Source organism: Cryptomeria japonica, chromosome 7 (assembly GCF_030272615.1).
Source record: "Cryptomeria japonica chromosome 7, Sugi_1.0, whole genome shotgun sequence".
Classification (NCBI taxonomy): domain Eukaryota; kingdom Viridiplantae; phylum Streptophyta; class Pinopsida; order Cupressales; family Cupressaceae; genus Cryptomeria; species Cryptomeria japonica.
In genome coordinates, this window is record NC_081411.1 from 809,742,782 (window position 1) to 809,762,105 (window position 19,324).

Genomic DNA, 19,324 nt, shown 5'->3' on the forward strand with positions numbered 1-19,324 from the left:
TGAATAATGAATGAGAAAATGGATGGGTGATATGCAACGAAATGCAATATAAACAGATGAGATGAGATGATGATCCATGGATTATTCATAGTGCTTTATTTTCATCATCGAGCATAGTAGTATCAATCTTGGCCGAGGTATCCGAAACCATGGTTAAGCGTTTCGCCTGTAAGAAAACATCACAGACAAGGAAAGTTCCCCTCCATTCTAGTTCATGTACAAATGGTCGAGGTATACACTGTAGTCAGTAAGCCATAGTGATCTATGATTATATTTTTGCATAGGATCATGTAGTTTAGTGAACTTCCCACATAGACACCATTAGTATATGCCCCAAAACTTCATTGGAACAATCCACAAACAACAAACAAAGAAAAAGATATTGGGAACCACCTCGACTACTCTAATCACTTGTGGATATCCTGGAGTAGCGTAGGAACCTGATATAACTAAAAAAGTAACAAATCAACCAAGTACTTATCAGCCAAACCAAATTTTCTTGTCAAAGAAAAATGTTACCATGTCTTGTTTGTGAGGAAAGATGCATCCTTGTGAAGATGATTGTGTGCAGATGTTTTGATTGGTTGGTTCATTTGTTAGGTGGTGATCATTTGAGTAGCTCAAAAATATTGTTTTATGTCTTTTGCGATGTGTATGTACAAGGAATAATATTTTGTGCAATGTTTTTGTCATGTTTTTGGATTTTGTGAATATTTTTGGGATTTTGCTGAGATTTTATGAATGTTTTTGGTATATTTTCAAGATAATTTGAATGAGTAACTAAATGAATCACAAGTAATGGAGAATCCAATTCCATTAGTAGGTTTTAAGAAAATTTGCCCCCAGTTAGATGTCGCTATGAAAGCGTGACACGAGACATATGAGGTAATAACCCTGATTGCAGATCAATAACAAGCCATGGTACAAATGATGGGTGAATGATGAAATGGATGTGATCAAAACAAGTCTAAAAGACAATGAATCCATAGCTTTTATGAATGGCACTTGTTCACCAGGTTTTCACCACTGTACTTACCCAAGGCACCACCGAAGTGGTTTTCACCATTTGGATAAATGATTTTTCTTTACTATTTTCTTGATTTTTTGTAATTTTGTATTTTGTTTAGGACTGTTTTTTGAATTTTTTTGGTATTTTCTGATATTAGATGAGCCTGGTGCTTTTCACAACTTATGTATGAAATATTTTTAGATGCATGATGTTGTTCGGATTTTCTAGTGGTTCTCCTTCTGAAGTTGCTAACTGATATGCCCCAGACCCGAAGATGGCAATGATGACATATGAACCCATCCAATTGGATTCAAATTTTCCCTCATGTTCTCTTTTCGGTTCATTGCAAGGATTCTCCCTGAGAACAAGATCTCCTACCTCAAATGTGTGAGGTTTGACCCTATGATTGTAGCTTCTACTCATGTGTTGTTGATAGGATTTTAGGTGGTTGTAGGCATCTTGTCACTTTTCATCAAGCAGTTCCAAGCCCTGAAGAAGTGAGACTCAGTATGCTTTGACATCTATTAGATTATGCAAGGAGAATCGTAGAGATGATATTTCAACCTCAATAAACAGGATAGCTTCTACTCCATAAACCAGTGAGTAGGGGGTTTCACTTGTAGAGGTTCGAATGCTAGTTCAATATGCCCATAGTGTTGGATTCAATCGAATGTGCCAATCACGACCAACATCATTGACTATCTTTTTTAGGATCCTCAATATATTCTTGTTGGATGCTCCAGCTTGACCATTGCCTTGTGGGTAATATGGAGTGGAAAAATAGTGTTGGATGTGAAACTTCTCACAGAGTTCACGAACATCCTGATTTTTGAAAGGAATCCCATCATATGTGATGATGGACATGGGTACACCATATCGGCAGATGATGTAATTGAGGATGAATGAGGTGATCTTCTTGGTAGTGACTTGGGTGAGTGGAATGGCTTCGATCCACTTTGTGAAGTATTCTGTGGTGGTAATGATAAATTTATGACCGTTGGATGAAGATGGATGGATTTTACCCACAAGGTCAAGTCACCATTGATAGAAGGGCCATGGTGTAATGATAGGTTGTAATTCTTGTGCTGGGGCATGTATCAGGTCTCTGTCACCTTGGCACTTCTTGCACTTTCTGACAAAGCAGCAGTAGTCTTTTTCCATGGAGGTCCAATAGTATTTGGCTTGCATGATTTTCTTTGCTAGTGAAGGACCACTTGAGTGAGCCCCACAAATTCCTTCATGTACCTCTTCCAAGGCTTTTGTTAGCTCATCTTGTTCTAAACATCAAAGGAGAGTGTGTCGACTTTAATTTCATCCTTAGAATGTTGCCTACAACAAGTTAGCTTCACAAAATACCAATGGAAATGCTAAAGGAAATCCAATCTCAACCAATGAAACTACCTGAAATAAAAATACTAATATTACCTTCATGGTTCATGTCTCATTGTGTCCTAACTCCACTGTTCCTGGTTGTAGATGGTGTGCTCTTAGACAATGCACTAATAGCTTCCAAGATGGCATATGAAGAATGGACTAATAACTGATAGTTAACAAATGCTATTGTATGCAAAACTACATGATTATGCTATATGATAATTGTTATTTGCTTCAAGATTAAAACTCATGGATGCATGAGTTTTACAAATGATTTTCTTGAAAATGCACTTAAGTCTAACTCTCTCTCAACTGAAGCTCTTGATTTTATAGACCTCGAGAAGATGAGATGATGTGTCTTAGATCAATGGTAATGATCAGATCTATAGATTTGGATGGTTGTGAGCAAAGGTGAAGGTTGTTGACTGAGAGAATCTAGGGATGGTTGGAGAAGATTTAGGTATGATAGGACAAGTGGACTCAAGTCCTTCCTAAGATGTAGGGGGTGTTGGAGAGAATATAGAAGATAGTTATGAAATATGTGTACGTACATAATATTCATTAAATTTGGTGGTTGAAGATAAATGATGAATTAATATTTAAAAAATATTAATTTCTTTAGCCACATATTGGATGAGTTGGCAAAGGGAAGATGAAGTGGAGATGGAAGGTGAGTTGGAAAAGAGATTGAATAAATAAGAAATTATTTAACATTTGAGACTGTAGGATAGGAGAATAACCATTAAATATTAGATATTTAATTGATTGAATGAGATAACTAAATATTAAATATTTAATTAACTTGATTAGAGGAATAATTAAATATTAGATATTTAATTATTTAGAGGAATATAATAGATGAATTTATTAATAAATTATTAATTAGTAGAAAGACACAAAATGAATTAAATAAATTAATCTTTTCAAATTAACTATTTAATAGAAGAATAATTATTAAATAAATATAAAATATTTATTTAATTACTCATAACCATTTTTATGTGTATACATTTTGCCCCTCTTTGAAATAATGCCAAGACAACATTGTTTCAAAGATTAAATCAAGTCTTGATAGTTCGTGTGACGAAGATTGAAAATCTTGATTGTGTGCCCCAGATGCTGATTTTTGGATATTGATTTGATGATGATGCCCGCTCGAGAGATCGTTTGTGCATTAAAGGCCTAAATGATCTCTCGATAGAGGAAGAATGTTATATGAAAGATAGATGAGTGAATAGATTGCAGATTGATCAGATGAATTGGATTGATAAGATTGATTGGATTGAGATCAAGTCTGGTTTCAGGAAGGACACATCCCGTATAAGACAAAATATTATCAAAATGTCTGGTTTGAGGAAAGATACATCCTGTATAAGACATGATAGATGATTAAAACATCTGGTTTCAAGAAAGATACATCCTATATAAGACTTGATAGATGATAGTTGAATGAATGATGAAGATATTAAAGTGAAGAATGATTCCATTGGATGATGATGCTGGCGCAGGTGTTGCAGGTGATCTAGGTGTTACTGCAGAGTATGCTCAGTATATAGTAGCTCATCCATTTCCTCGTATTACTGATCCAGCAAATCCTCCTCCTAGCTCAGGAGATGAGGATGATGATTTAGATGATCCAGTTTCTAGGAGATAGAGATGGGGATGAGAGCTTAGAGATACTCAGGAGGCCGGGGGAGGTGGAGATGAGGGTGGGGATGGAGGTGGTGGTGGTAGGAGACCTAGATGGAGGGGATGTTGATTGAGAGTTCGTGGAGGATCATTTGGACCAGTTGGTAGGATTGGGATACCACGTCCTATGGGTGGGAGAGATGTTGGATGGATTGGGAGGGATACTGCCAGGGCAGGGATGAGATCACCGAGAGGGTTTCCTTTCACAAGAGGAAGCAGGATGACTGAAATGGATGGGGGTTGCGAGAGAGGCATTTATTTTGGTCAGATTCAGCCAGACCCTAGAGTTATTGCAGCTCATGGTGGAGAGGATGAGTATCTAGAGGATCATATTCCACTTATTAGACGACGGGTTTTGAGAGCTACTCGGACTGAGATGCCAGCAGGCGGACAGAGAGGTGGTGAGGAGGGGATTGGGGTTCATGCACCACAGTAGGATTTGCTAGAGCATGATGCACCAAAGCATGATATTCCAGAGCAGGTTGCACCAGAGCATGATATGCCACAACAGGAGACCATTGATAGTCTTAGAGCATAGATTGATCAACTTCAAGCATAGGTACAAACTTTCATGGCTGAGAGGGATAGAGCTATTAGGAGACAACAGGATACTCAAGGCCTTCTTGATCATATTTAGCAAGTTGGATCAGGTACTTGTAGTGCCCCTACCCTAGTCAACCTTGCAAAACCAGTTTGACCTTGGTTGACTTCCTATGTGGCATTCTTGAATGGTTGATTTGCCGTGATGTAATATTGTAGATTAGATAATATGAATATTGTGCATACCTGTTAATGTGCTTTAGCATCGATTCTTATGCAAGTTTAATTGTCTCCCTAATTCTTGTTATAAATCTTGAGCTAACACCTTCATTGAATATGTATATATATGTATGCTTGCGTGACTCATGGGTGCAGGAGATTGCAGGTACAGTACCGCCTAGGTGCAAGGTTCATCTCCATCAAGATTCATAGGGTTGAGTATACCTCTTTCATCCTTAGAATTTGGATTAGGTGGTCGTAAAACTCTTGTCTTGCCTTAGCCATGATCAGGTGAGCATTGTGTGTGGTCCATCGGGTTCCTTTTTCGTTTGGGTTTGCATGTCGCATGATTGGTGGGCTATCTTGGTTTGTGTGCCTTACATGTGGTAAAATGGAGTGCTTTATACTAAGTATTTAATTTGATTTAATGTGTTCATTTATGCATTAGTAATTGAGAAATCAGAATAAATAGGTTTCTTTTAGGTGATTAATCATTAATTAAAAAGGATCGCTATATTTATGGTTGTAGCAAGTTTAAGTATTTAATTTAATTTAATGTGTTCATTTATGCATTAGTAATTGAGGATTTAAAATAAATAAGTTTCTTTTATGTGATTAATCATTAATTAAAAAATATCGCTCTATTTATGTTTGTAGCAAGTTTAATTTAATGGTTAATTTAAAATCGTGAATTTATTTAGTTTATGCATTTTAAAAGGGAAAGATTTAAAGTTATTTGAAATATAAATAATTTAATCTCTTTTGCATTTTGGTAAGGAAAGGTTAATTTAACCCTTTTAAGAAAATCAATTTTGATTAGAAAAGTAAGTTTTATTCATATATATTTTGATTTAGTGTGAAAGATTGATTTTGGGAAATTAATTTAATTAAAATATTTTACCCTCATCAATATTATGAAATATAAATGTTAGTTTGTTAATATTGAGAAAATTAAATTAAATGAGAGAGAAGCATTTTAATTTTAATTAGAAAAGCAAGTTAGATTTTTGAATAGTTGAAAAGAATGATTTCTCATTTTTATTTAAAAGATGTTTACAATTCAAAATGGGGAATTGGGTCAAAATTCATTCCATTTAACCTAGGTTGGAAAATATTTTTGGGGTTGTTGAATTTTTGGGGAAAAAAATATTTCTTGGATGGAGATTGGGGGTTTTGGAAAAGGATGGATTTTTCTACAACTGTAGGTTGGGCTCTTCTTGAAGATCTTGCTAGGAATGCTAAAAGAGGTAGGGTTCTTGTTTGCCCTATTATTTCATTGTAAATCAAAAAAAAATTGTATTTGATTCTCCCTCATGAAATTTTGGTTTAAAAATCCATGAACGTTCTTAAGATTTAAGTTTTTAGTTTTGAGAATATTGATTGTTTTTGGGTCAAGATTGTTAAAATGGAGTAGATAAATGGGAGTAAATCCATCTGAGGAAGCCAAATATGTTTTGTGGTTCAGCAAATCTTGCCCATTTGAAAGTTATTGTGTATTGGAAAATCATGAATCTTGTAAAATAATAATAATAATAATAATCCCATGCTGTTTTTTTAAACATTCTGAAAAAATGTGTTTGAGTGACTGTGAATGAAAGAAAGTTTGGGGTTTTCGTTCATTACTGTTTTAATTTTTTTGGGTTATTGTTTTGTTTTATTTTTAAAATCTAATAAACAAAAAAAAAAATGAGGATGAAAATTTCTTGGGGTTAGGGTTTGGCGGGCAGAGGAGCCGAAGCTCAGCTCGCGTTGCTGCCCCCTTCCCCTCCTCCTCGCGGGAGATTCCGTAGGGTCCCCCTGCGCTCGCAGTGACCACAGTGATCGGCGCCCGCAGTGGCCACAGGGAGCAACGCCTGTGGTGGTCGCAGTGAGCAGCGTTGTGGTGGCTGTGGGGGGAGTTGTGGGCCTCTCCCGTGATGGGATGTGGGCCCCGCAGTGGCCTCCCCGGTTTTGCCTAAAAGTATTTATTTATTATTATTTAGAAAAATAATAATAATGACTTAGTTTAATAGTTTTTTTAAATCTATTTTCTTTTACTATTAATTATTATTAATATATAGTTTATTAATGAGGATTAATAAATATGTATTAAATAATAATTAATTTGGAAGCAGTGAACTATTAAATTATTTTAATATTTATATTTTATTAATGGGGATTAATATAAATGTATATTAATTGAATTTTAAATTTGGAATTGTGTATTAGTAAGTTATTAATGGTTATGTGTTATTATCCAGGGGTTAATAAATATGTGCTAGTTAATAATTGTTTTGGATAATTGGAAATTAGGAATATTATATCATTGGGTATTTTTGGAAACATAAATAAAATACTTTTGGAAATATTAGGAATTTAAATAAAGTATCGTTAGGAAAATTTGGCAAGTAAATGATATTTTCATTTAGTAGAATAAATTGTTAATTTATGTTTTCCTCCGAATTGGGAAATAGGCAAGATTGAACTAGTGCAATTGTGGTATTGAAATTACCTTGTAATGGTGTTTTGTGTTTTGTGTTATTGTATTTTGAGAACTTAGATCTTTTAGAAAACTGGATCAACCTTTAAATGTTTGGATCAGTATGGGAAAAGATTGTTCTTTGTTGTTATTGCGGTTGCAAGTTTCTAATTTTTGTATTCGCTTTTGTTTGGATCAATATGGGAAAAGATTGTTCTTTGTTGTTATTGCAGTTGCAAGTTTCTAATTTTTGTATTCACTTTTGTTTAAAGTCATGGCATACCCGGATATGTATGTTTAGACCCTATCGTCTAGCTGAATTGTGGTTGGCCCTAGGTTGGTTAGTATCCTATTTAGAGTATGGTTAGACAAGAGATCTTTGTATTAGCTTTTAATATGCTCAGTGGGAGCCGTTTCTATGTAGGGATCATTTAGGATTTATCAACCGAAGTGGTCGTTTGTATATTGGTTGTTGTTCACCTAAAAGGTAGGAATGTAATGACATGAACCTTATGTAATCTTAACTTAATTAATTGCCAGAGGGGTCTTGCAGTTGAGAATGTTAGGTCCCGGAGACAACTGAGAGGGGGGGGGGGGGGGGGGCTGAATCAGTTGTCAAATAAATTCAAACCAAAAACAACTTACCCAACTTAATGCTCAATACCAGTAAACCAGTTAAGTATGTCGGTAGACAGTGTTAACAGTTAATTGTTATACTGGTAAGGATTAATTCATGAAACATAAACACAATGTCATCCACAACACATAACACCAATATTTGTACGTGGAAACCCTGTAAGAGGAAAAACCATGGTGGGAAACCTTACCCATAATCAAATGATACTACTGTAGATAGTAAGTGTACATAAATGGTGTCTGCACATGCAGAAAGGCCAACAGCCTAGAGCTCACTGCTCAATCACAAAATGGGAGTCACACTGACTATAGTTGGATGGTTAAATCTAATAAGAATGTACTGTACAAAATAGCATCTTCATATGCTGGATTCAGTACTGGTGTAATGCTGATATGCTTCCACAAAAACCTAGCTTCACCTTCAAATGATGTCTTTGTGTATAGCTCTGCTTAATCTTGCATATACCTTCTCACAATTCTTTTTTCGAATTCAACATTCGATCTTACAAATAAGATCTTACATTTATACCATAACCTAAGACCAATTTTAGTAGGTCGTCTCTACAAGATATTACAATAAAAAAATTTACAAACGATATAATATCTGATGCAATAACTAATTAAACATGTTGGCTTAAAGCATTTACAACAATAATTAATCATCTCCATAGTGTGCCATGCTGATTTGGAAAAGATAAACCTACCGGTGTAACCCTAGGTAACACTGGACCTATTTGCTGGTAAAAGCAAATATGCAAATATGAATATACCAATGATTAATTCTTCAAAATAAATTGTCCACACGATGTCTTCGACATTACTAAGTGTCTTCCATATCATTCCAAGTGCCGGTGATCATTATATCTTGCCAGTGAACCATATACTAGTAACTGTGCAGTAGTTACTTGCTTGTCGGTGAATGATGTTGGATCTCCAAAGTGCTAGTGTTTTAGTAGGTGTTGACATCAATGACAAAACCATACCAAAATACCAACAATCTCCCCCTTTGGCATTGATGGCAACACAAGATGGAAAAACCATCAAAGTGCCAAAACATAAATGCCAAATGCCAATAACCAACAATCTCTTAAAAAGATCATAACCAGAATACAGAGAGTAATAGTCTCTTCCAAACAACAATCTCTCCCCTTGGGAGCAACATGTGTTATCCAAAGTTTCCATACCAATCTCTTCAAAAGATAATGTGTTTTCCATAGATATCTCTCCCCCTTTGACATCAAATGCCAAAGTTACAATAATACCAAGTTCATATACAAAATACCAATCAATTCAATATACCAACTACTCCCCCTGAGAAGTAGCTTCCTCATCAAAGACCAGAGTAAAAGATTTCTCTGTAAATTCTGTCGGTTGATGACAATCATCAACTATCTAAGTCTCTACTGGTGGTATGACTCCAAGCTGATCTCTAAGATATTCAAAAGTCTCCTTAGGCAAAGGTTTTGTGAAAATATCTGCAAGCTATTCTTTAGTATTCACATAAACTAGTTTTATCTCTTTTTCTTCAACTTTTTCCCTTAGAAAATTCAGTTTGATAGAAGCATGTTTTGTTTTAGAATGTAATACCGGATTCTTAGATATATCAATTGTTGTTGTGTTATCACAATATATAGTAATAGGTTCCTTGCATTTTACCTTTATGTCTTTCAACATTTGCTTAAGCCATAGTACCTGTGTACAGTTAGTTGCTGCTACAACATATTCTGATTCTGCTGTTGATAAAGATGTACAACTCTGTTTCTCACTCAACCAAGAAACTAATCTCTTTCCAAGAAAGAATGCTCCGCCGGTGGTGCTTTTTCTATCATCCACATCTCCTGCCCAATTTGCATCTATGTATGCACATAGATCAAAATTTTCATCTCTAGGATACCATAATCCAAGATTTGTAGTGCCTTGTAAGTACCGGAAAATCCTTTTTACTGTTGATTCATGATTTTCTCTAGGATTACTTTGAAATCTAGAAACAATACATACTGCATTCATAATATCTAGTCTGGTTTGTGTCAAATATAGTAAACCTCCTATCATAGATTTGTATCTAGTTGGATTAACAGGTGTAGATTCATCCCTTTGAGATAATTTGTCATTTGTAGTCATAGGTGTGCTTACCGGTTTAGAGTTTTCCATCCCAAATTTCTTTAGTAACTCTTTTAAGTACTTGGATTGACTAAAAAATATACCTTTGTCAGTCTATGAAATCTGCAATCCTAAAAAGAATTTTATTTCTCCAATCATAGACATTTCAAATTCTTGTTGCATTTTAATAGAAAATTCTTTACATAATCCATCTTCTCCTCCAAAGATTATATCATCAACGAACACTTCTATAATACCGATTGAGCATAACTCATACATACAAAAAGTGATCTCAAAGCAAGTGTGTGTCCATCAATGACAATCACAACATCATCATCAAAAATGTCAACAATCTCCCCCTTTGGCATTGATGGCAACACTTAGGAAAAAGTTTGACATCTAAGTGTTTTACAACAAAAATATGCCATAATCAAAATTAATCCCCCTAAGCATATACACTATCCCTTTTGTAGAACATACAAAGTATACTAGTCCCTTAAAGAGATAACATGAAAGTATACATAGCATTCACCAAAATTTTAAATATAGAATACTACTCCCCTTTGCCAACAATGACAAAGTATTTGCAGAATAACCCATGTTTCTCATTATCATTAATATAATAAATGTTTATGACAATAATGAGTGAAACTTATCAAAAACTAATTTAAAATCCTGCATGAATGTCTTCATGGATAAGGACCATGACTCAAGCAATGAGGTAGCAACCTCACTTTCCATTTGCATCTGGGATACCTATTCCTCCATGGCGTCCAAGGTACCCATCTCTTGAGTGATGGTTAAGGCATCCAGATTGAGATAGCACTTCTGAAGTATTTATAGTCAAGGTAGTAGAACTAATTGAAGTTCCTGCAAATCTCATGCAAATCTCAGGTCCGGTTGCTGATCTCCAACTCTATTCTGACAGTCTGGAGTTGAAACTGGTAAATGGTTTTCCCAAATGTGGTGAAGGAATCATAGGTCATCTTGAAGGTTCTTATATATGCCTACAAATCAGATTGTAGATTGTATTTCTGAGCAAGCACATCATCACAGAATAGATGGGGTTGGCTTATCTTACTGAGCAGTAATTTCCCCTCATCCATAGCATCTCTTATGTCTTTTTGCATTTTTTGAAGTTCAGACTGGAGCTCGTTTAATTTCCTCACTAAGGCAGTGTTCAGTGCCTTTTCATGCTTCTTTTGTGCATTGGCTTCAGCAACATCTTCCAGGCATTGCACCTGGTCCTCTACAACTGTGCATAAAAATTTTGGTTGGGCCAGAGAGGAATCGGTACTAGGGAGGTTGGTACCAGGAATCAAACTGGTAAGAGTTTCCACCACAGTTTGAATAACATCTTGCTCCTCCTTCCTCCTTAGCGCTTTCAGTCGCTCTTGGGCAAGCTTAATGCTTTACAGTAGCTCTGATTCATTTGCAGATTGGAGGTCAATGGGATTGGTAATGTCAGCCAATTTAGCCTGACTATCGGTTGCCTTTGGGGTCTCCACTTGTGTGCTCTTTGCTTCCTCCTTCTCTTTGGCTCTTTGCTTTTCCTCTTCAGCCTTCTTTTGCTCCTCTACTTCTTTCTTTCTCTTTTCTTCTTCCTTCTTTCTATCTTCTTCTTTCCACTTCTCTTCTTCTTTCTTCTTCTCCTCTTCTTGTTTCTTCTTCTCCTCTTCCTTTTTCTTCTTCTCCTCTTCCTGTTTCCTTTTCTCTTCCTCTTTTCTCTTCTCCTCTTCCTATTTCTTTTTCTCCTCTTCCTTTTTCTTCTCCTCCTCTTCTTGTTTCTTTTTCTCCTCTTCCTTTTTCTTCGTATCTTCCTCTTTCTTCTTCTCCTCTTCCTTTTTCTTCTTCTCCTCTTCCTCTTTATTCTTTTTCTCTTTCTTCGCTTGTACTTTTATCAGCCTTTTCTTTGTCCTGTTTTTCTTTGTCCACTCTCTCTTTGTCAGCCTTTTCCTTTGCTACATCCGGAGTGATATTTTCACCATCCAAAGCATCAACATCAATTGTGTCCACCTATTTAGTGACCAGTTCTCCTTCACTGTCATACACCTCATCCGGTTTTCCAGTTTCTAGTTCTTGCTAGGCCTTTTTGTTGGCTTCAGACACTTGGTGCAACCTCAGAGTAGCTTTGGCATGTGAGTGTGTATCTTTTACTACTTTAGGAACTTTCCCTTCTAGTAATAAGAGTCTTCTTCTTCTCATGAAGAAGAGGCCTTTGTATTTATCCATAACTTCATATAGCTTTGAATTTGACACATCACGAAAATATTGTGCAAAAATTTCTTCTCTTATTTCCTGTTCCTTTTCTATGGCAATGCGCCACTTGTTATCTAAATAATTATATAAAGAATCCGGTGTCACAGATCTAATTTCTGATGGCAACCGGTCATTAATACATAAATATTGAATAACTTCCTGTTCAACTTCCTCCTTTTCATTGTCATTAAAATCATAAAAATGATCTATTAAATCACTTAGCACTTTTCTCCTAATATTCTTGATAGTTCTTTGACAATGAGTCAAAGGTTTGTAAGAGGAAATGTCTATATTTACCGGTGTTGATGATGCTGATTCATTGCTGGTTGTCTTTGTCTTCTTCCTCATTTGCCTAGTCTTTTTAGGTTGTACCTCAGGTTCTATATCCTCAGAATCTGGTGAGGTATTCTTAAGTTTTCCTCTTCCTTTCAAAGACCTTGGCAGGTGTAACTTCTGGTTTCTTCTTTGTCGGTGACTACTTGGTCACTTTAGGACTTTCTGAAGTAACTGGTGTTGATACCAATGGCACTACCTTTCCTTTCTTCACTGAAGGTTCTTCAACCGGTGTTACCCTATCCAAGTAGGTGTCAGTTCTCTTCTTCTTTGGATCAAGAGGTGAGGCAAGTAGGATAGAGGCATACCCATCAAGCATGTCATACATTACCTCATATCCCATAGGCTCCACTTCTTCTTTTCTAGGCTCAATCGCCTCCATTATGCACTCATCTACTCTGATGATAAAGCAGATGTCCTCTTCGTACTTCTTGACAATATCACCAGATATTCTCATCCTCTGGCTCATCTTGCATCTGAATTCATCAAAGTATTTGTTCAGGACTTCAAGATAACTGGTTCCTACCACTTGAAGACTCTCTCTGATTTGCTTGGTAACCAGTTTGTCAGTAGACCATTGTATATCATTGACTCCTAGGAAATAGCCTTGAAAGTAGAAAAAAAATCCTACCAACAGTTGTCCAAATTTAAATCTTAAGGTATTGTCCTGTTTAATAGACTTCAGGTTCACCAGAAGTTGCCTTTGCATACAGGTGCATAAATTAAATGAGGCATCTTCCATGATCATCCCGTAGGCGACATTTACTGCTGCAGCAAAGACAAAGTTAATTCTGCTAGCATAGAATGTCTGGTAACCTATCACCATGCAAGCATACTTGACCAGATCATCCTTGATGGTATTGATGGTCATTCCCTGTTGGTCACTCACAAAACCAGTGAGCTTGGGCATTTCGGTCTTGATGACTTTCCTTAGGGCTGACACATCTCCAACATTACAAAAACTGGTGACGGCATGAATCTCTTTTGGTGTGATGTCGTGTGTCCACTCAAGATACATTTTGTCACCGTGCACTCTGCTTAGAATGATGCGGATGTGATCTTTCTAGTAAATTATTCAAGGAAATAGATCGCATTGTGAAGTTTCTTTCTTTCCAGGATGTTGTATTCCGGTTTGATCTTCTTGTCATTCCCGTAGAATAAACTTAACTGAGAATGGATCACTAGAGATCCTAGGTCTTATATTTTTCAATCAATATAATCTGAAATACCTTCCTCAACTATAACACCAACGGGTATTTGGGATAGGGCATTTTATTTCGCCTTCTGTTTGATGAAATCTACTGAATCATCAGGTGCACTAGAACTAGAGTGCGATGCAGAAGCCATGATAAACGGATAAACAAGAATTTTGATAAATACCTTTAGAAATCCGTAATTTAGGTTTTGCAACTTCAGCTTTGCCACACACTACTTTGGTTGCTGGGTTGCCACTTTGTGTTCTTAACCTGACTGATTGGTATTATCTCCGGATCCTTTTTTCAAAGATTTTGAAATCTCTCTGAATCGTAAAACAAATCACCTTTGGTCGCTCTGCACTTGAGAATTTCTTCGCTCGCAAATTGATAAGTGAAAATGACTTGAAAATCCCTTTTAAACGAATTCTTTAGCTACCATAATAAATGCTCCACCATTAGGGTGTAAACCCTAATTTTCCTTTTACCATTTCTGGTCTTCTGCCAATTGACAAGTATCGCATATCAGTTAAGGTCTTTTACCGATAGAAACCAAGGGTTCGAAACATTTCACCGATTTGTTCCCCCTAAGATTTTCTGAAGCTTAGTTTGCCAGTTCAGTGACTTCCACACTAGGTGCAGAAACCGGTTCTTCTTGTGACACTTCTTCAGGTTTCTTCTTCCATGTTGTCTTCATATCTGCTTGAATGGTTTCAACATCAATCTTTCCTTCTGGAGTGACCAGTATATCATCTGATATGTTCTTTCTCATTCTACAGGTTCTAGCAAGGTGTCCTAGTTTGTTGCAATGATAGCAAACCATTCCAAGTGTTCTCCATGGTCCATTGTTCATTCTACCATTCTTCCTCTTGCATGTTGCAGCAGTGTGACCACTACCATGGAAAATCAAACAGGTTGCTTTCCAACTAGTTGTCGCTTGATAGCCACCACCACCTGACTGACGGTCATAGGCATTATACCGGTTTGGATTCTGATTCACAGAGGTTTTAGGAAAAACTCCTTGACTCCTTTGAGGATATCTTCCAGTGTTGTGTATAACAAACCTGCATTCAAATTCTCTATGCCCAAACTTGTTGCATGCATAATAGTTACCATTGAATCTATTGGATCTAGGCTTATTGTTTAGAAATTAGGGAAAACTATTGTAAGCCTTACTTCTACATACATTGGCAATGTGTCCTTCCTTGAGACAATTAAAGAGAACAAGTTTGAAATTTTGCTTTCCTTTATCCTTTGGTGCCAGTTGCTTCTTTGATGCTCCATCTTTTGTTCTAGAGGTCTCACCTTACTTATAACCAGAAAAACCAAGTCTAGTGGTGTTCTTTACTGGTTTTGCTGATTCAAGCTTTTGTTCTAACTTAACAGTACTCTTATTGAATTTGGCAAGTACTTCCTTTGACTCAGTGAGTTCTTTGGAAATAGCAGCATTGGATTCCTTCAAGCTTGCATTCTCAAAAATAGCCATGTTTAGTTCACCTTGCATTTCTTCTTTTTCCACTTTACTCTCTTGGAGATGAGCAGTAAGTGCATTGATTTCTTGCTTCAGCTTGGAGATCTCATAATCTTTGTTTTTACTAGATCTTCAGCTTTCCTCTGGTTCTCAAGATCTTGACACATTCTGATATTCAGTCCTTCCAATTCCCTTATTAGGTTAGTGTAGCGTCATAAATTGTACGCACTTGCTAGGGTGGTACAATTTCACACTTGGTTTAGCACCCGCCTTGACGCATTTTGCATTTTGCATTGCATTTCCCCTTTAGCACTTAATTAGGTCTAAGGTTCTATTTTTATCATCTCCCATATCATAAAGTTGGGCCCTTTTCATTAAAGTGTGCCCCTTTTATTTTTTTCTTCCAATACATCATTTAATCAAAAACCCTAATTAGGTCCTATTTTGAACTTGGGGGCTTGATTTCGGGGGTCAAAACATCTCAAAATCACCTGTAACTTTGAGATTCTCTCTAAAATTATCATATCCGACGGCCCTGAAAATTTGGTGAAAAGTTGTCGGGACCATGGCGCCCGGAGTGCACACGGTCCTGGAGATTTTTCCCGAAATTTTAGGAGCGCAATCCAATCATAAAATAAAGCTTAACCCCAAGAAATTGGTGGGAGATTCAACCTCTAGGTCGGCCAAAAGTTGTAATTAAGACCTAGGGTTTCATATATAAGAGCTCTCTTTCTTCATTTGAAAGGATCGAGAATTTTGGCTTAAGGGACCTTCTACGCAGCGAAAGAGCAGATCTTTGAAGACTTCAACAACATTCAACATCCATCCATCAAGCATTCATCAATTTCATTTATCCATTTAGGGCTTTGAAGACATTGAAGAGCAATAGGGGATCACCGACTGAAGATTGGTTTATACCCCTCCCTTGGGGTTGGGTATGATTTCATGTTGTTTTCATGTCTTTGCATAAGCCTCATTATATCATTTGTATTCATGCTTTAGATCACTTTGCATCTTGATTTGGAGCATTTACATTATCATTTACAAGCAATTAGGGTTTACTTTCTAGGTTGCTCTAGTTTGCTTACTTGCATTTTAGGATCTTGCACACACACTACTTTTACAATACAACTTGGCTATTTGTGGAGGTGGAAATCACCAAAGTGGGGGTTTGACTAAGGTAAAACCCTATATAGCCGCCCACCATACCTTTTCAGATATAAGTGCAGATTTTGGGATTCGAACGACGCCGCAAGTTGTAGATCCGGCAGAAGCAGACAGAAACTGAGCTACACACCAAATTTTAGGGCAAAAGACCAGGACAGGGGCGCTAGGTGCCCTGGTCCTTCTATTAGACAACAAGTTTCAGCATTTCCGACAGCTTTTCAGGTTGCAAAACAACAGTATCAGGAGCAGTATTAGGACAGTGGCGCTTGCGCCCCCATCCCAAACATTTTCACTCAGATTTTAACTCTGGGTACGCATCTGCATTCTTGCCTTGTCCTCGTGTTTATAGCTTTCCATTGTTTAATTTCAATTCTGCAATCTTGTTATTAGTTCATACTTGCACTTTGGGGTTAGGAATTGAACTTGCATCATTTTATCTTTCAATTACAACAAAGGAATAGAAACCCTAATAGGTAGCTCGTGGCTCTCTCTTCCACAAAAAGAAGTAGCCAATTGTGTGATACCTCTAGGCTCTTTCGTATTCCATGATGTGTGTCAAAAGGTAGGATTAGGGCATGCTAGCCTAGTCTCGCTTTTTCCCCTACACATTTTGGTGAACCCGACGTTAATCTTATTATTGCTTTCTCTTGCATTGCATTTGTTAGATCTAGATCTAGATTTAGTGTGTTCCATTTAAGTTTCATTTTTCATTAAAAAAAAAAAGAGGGAAAAGAAAGAGTGTGTTTCTTTGTTTCTTTGCATTGTGTGTTTAAGTTTTGTGCAATCTTTATTTCATAATGTCAGATTTTTATTTACAAGATGTTCATATTTATGATGATGTATGCAATTATGTTGATTACGAGTATAGCCAAGATGAATTAGATGAAGCTTTAGATGAGTTTTTGAACCCTAAAGATACCAAACCTTCATTTTACCAAAAACTCATAAACATTGTTACTATGCCATTTCATTGTGATGAGAAAGATAAGTCGAATGATTCCTCTCAAGGGTACATTCCTATCAACTCTTCCACTAAATCTAGTAACATGGTTGTTTTCAATGATCCCCTCTATGAAGAGATGTCTCCTTTTGAATCAAAAGATAAACCTTTTAATCGATATGATCATGCTTTGTTGGATGATGCTCTTGATGACTTTGTGGCTTTATCGAAATCTTTAGACAAGAACAAAACTTCTAAATTAGTTAACATGATAAACCTGAATGAGCATAATAAGCCTCTCTTTGAAGTCCAAGGTGCTTATCCCACCTTTCAAGTTCCTAAATCACCTCTCCTTACTGTCTAAGGAGGGTATGGTCATGATTCCTTTCTTACTCCGACCTATCATCACTGTGCAAGGAAGAAAACCTATAAGTCCTTATAGTTATGCCAAGCAATTAACTAGAGAGAGTTATAATGCGGTTGCCCATACTTATAATACTAGAAATAATAGGCAGCCTAATCCTCCTCCTGTTACTCCAGTTTCTCTTCCTAATCCTCAACCAATTCTTCCACAAGCTCCACGTATTTCACAAATGCTTAGTAAGGACTATGATCTTATTGAACAACTTAAAACTACTCCGGCAAAGATTTCTATTTGGGATTTAGTTCAAACTTCACCTGCCTATCATGGGATGTTACAAGATGCTTTAAAAAATTTAGATGTCCCACCTGCAGTGACACCTAATAATAATAATAATAACATGGCTTCCCTGATTGATTCTACAAGCAAACCCAAAGCTCAAATTGTGTTCACACAAGATGAGTTACCTTCTCATGAAATTCAAAATCAATATGATCCTCTTATGATTGTAGTTATTATCAATGAAAGTGCTATAAGACGAACCCTTGTGGACAATGGATCTGACCTTAATGTTTGTATTATTGATTTATTGGACAAGCTTAATGTGGATCATTCTCTCATTAAACGTTCTTCTATTTCTATTCGAGGCTTTGATAATGTTGGTAAAGAATGTTTGGGTATCATAATCTTACCTATTACAGTAGGTCCTGTTACTTTACCTACACCTATTCATGTCATCTCTAGTAATTTGACTTACAATCTTCTATTAGGGAGACCTTGGCTTCATAGTATGCAAGCTGTCCCCTCAACTTTGCATGGGTGAGTCAAATTCATTTATGACAATATAACATACACCTTGCTAGCTGATACTAATCTTCAAGAACCATTACGAACTGGATCTTCTTGTTCAACTACTTCCAATCCTTCTACCACTTCAAATGCATCTACTTCCTTTAAGGATTTTGTCCCCTCTAGTACTCTTGATCCTTCTACTCAATCAGAATCTTCTCCCAAAGATATCTTTTCTCCCAAAAAGGCTCTCTTGGATGATGATTGGGGATCTTTAGACTTTAAACCTACTTTTGTAGGAGAATATAGAGTGCCTAAGATTGAGAAGGGAAAATCTAAGGAAGAAACTAAAGAGAAGCCCACTTTGTCTAAGCAATTCAGTAGCAACTTTGTGGCTACCTCTGATTCAAATAACTCTTCAACATCTTCCTCTAATACAAATAGCACTGAGATCTATGGGGCATCACCATCCCTCTCTGATTTAGCATCCCTTCATGGTCGTGGTTTTCACATTTTGGCTAAGAGTGGCTATAGTGGAAATGGTTGTGGCACAAATGAACAAGGAATTAAAGTTCCTTTAGAACATAACATGCATGAATATTCATTTGGACTTGGATATAATCTTTCTAAGCCCACCAAAGCATCTAAAAGACCATCTCTCAATGTGAATGCTATATTTAGTAGTGATGATGATCTCACTTCAACTAAATCATCTTCTACTTCTATCAACTCTCATTCCCCTCATAAGGAAATCTTGGCAATGAACAAATCTCTTTATGAATCCCC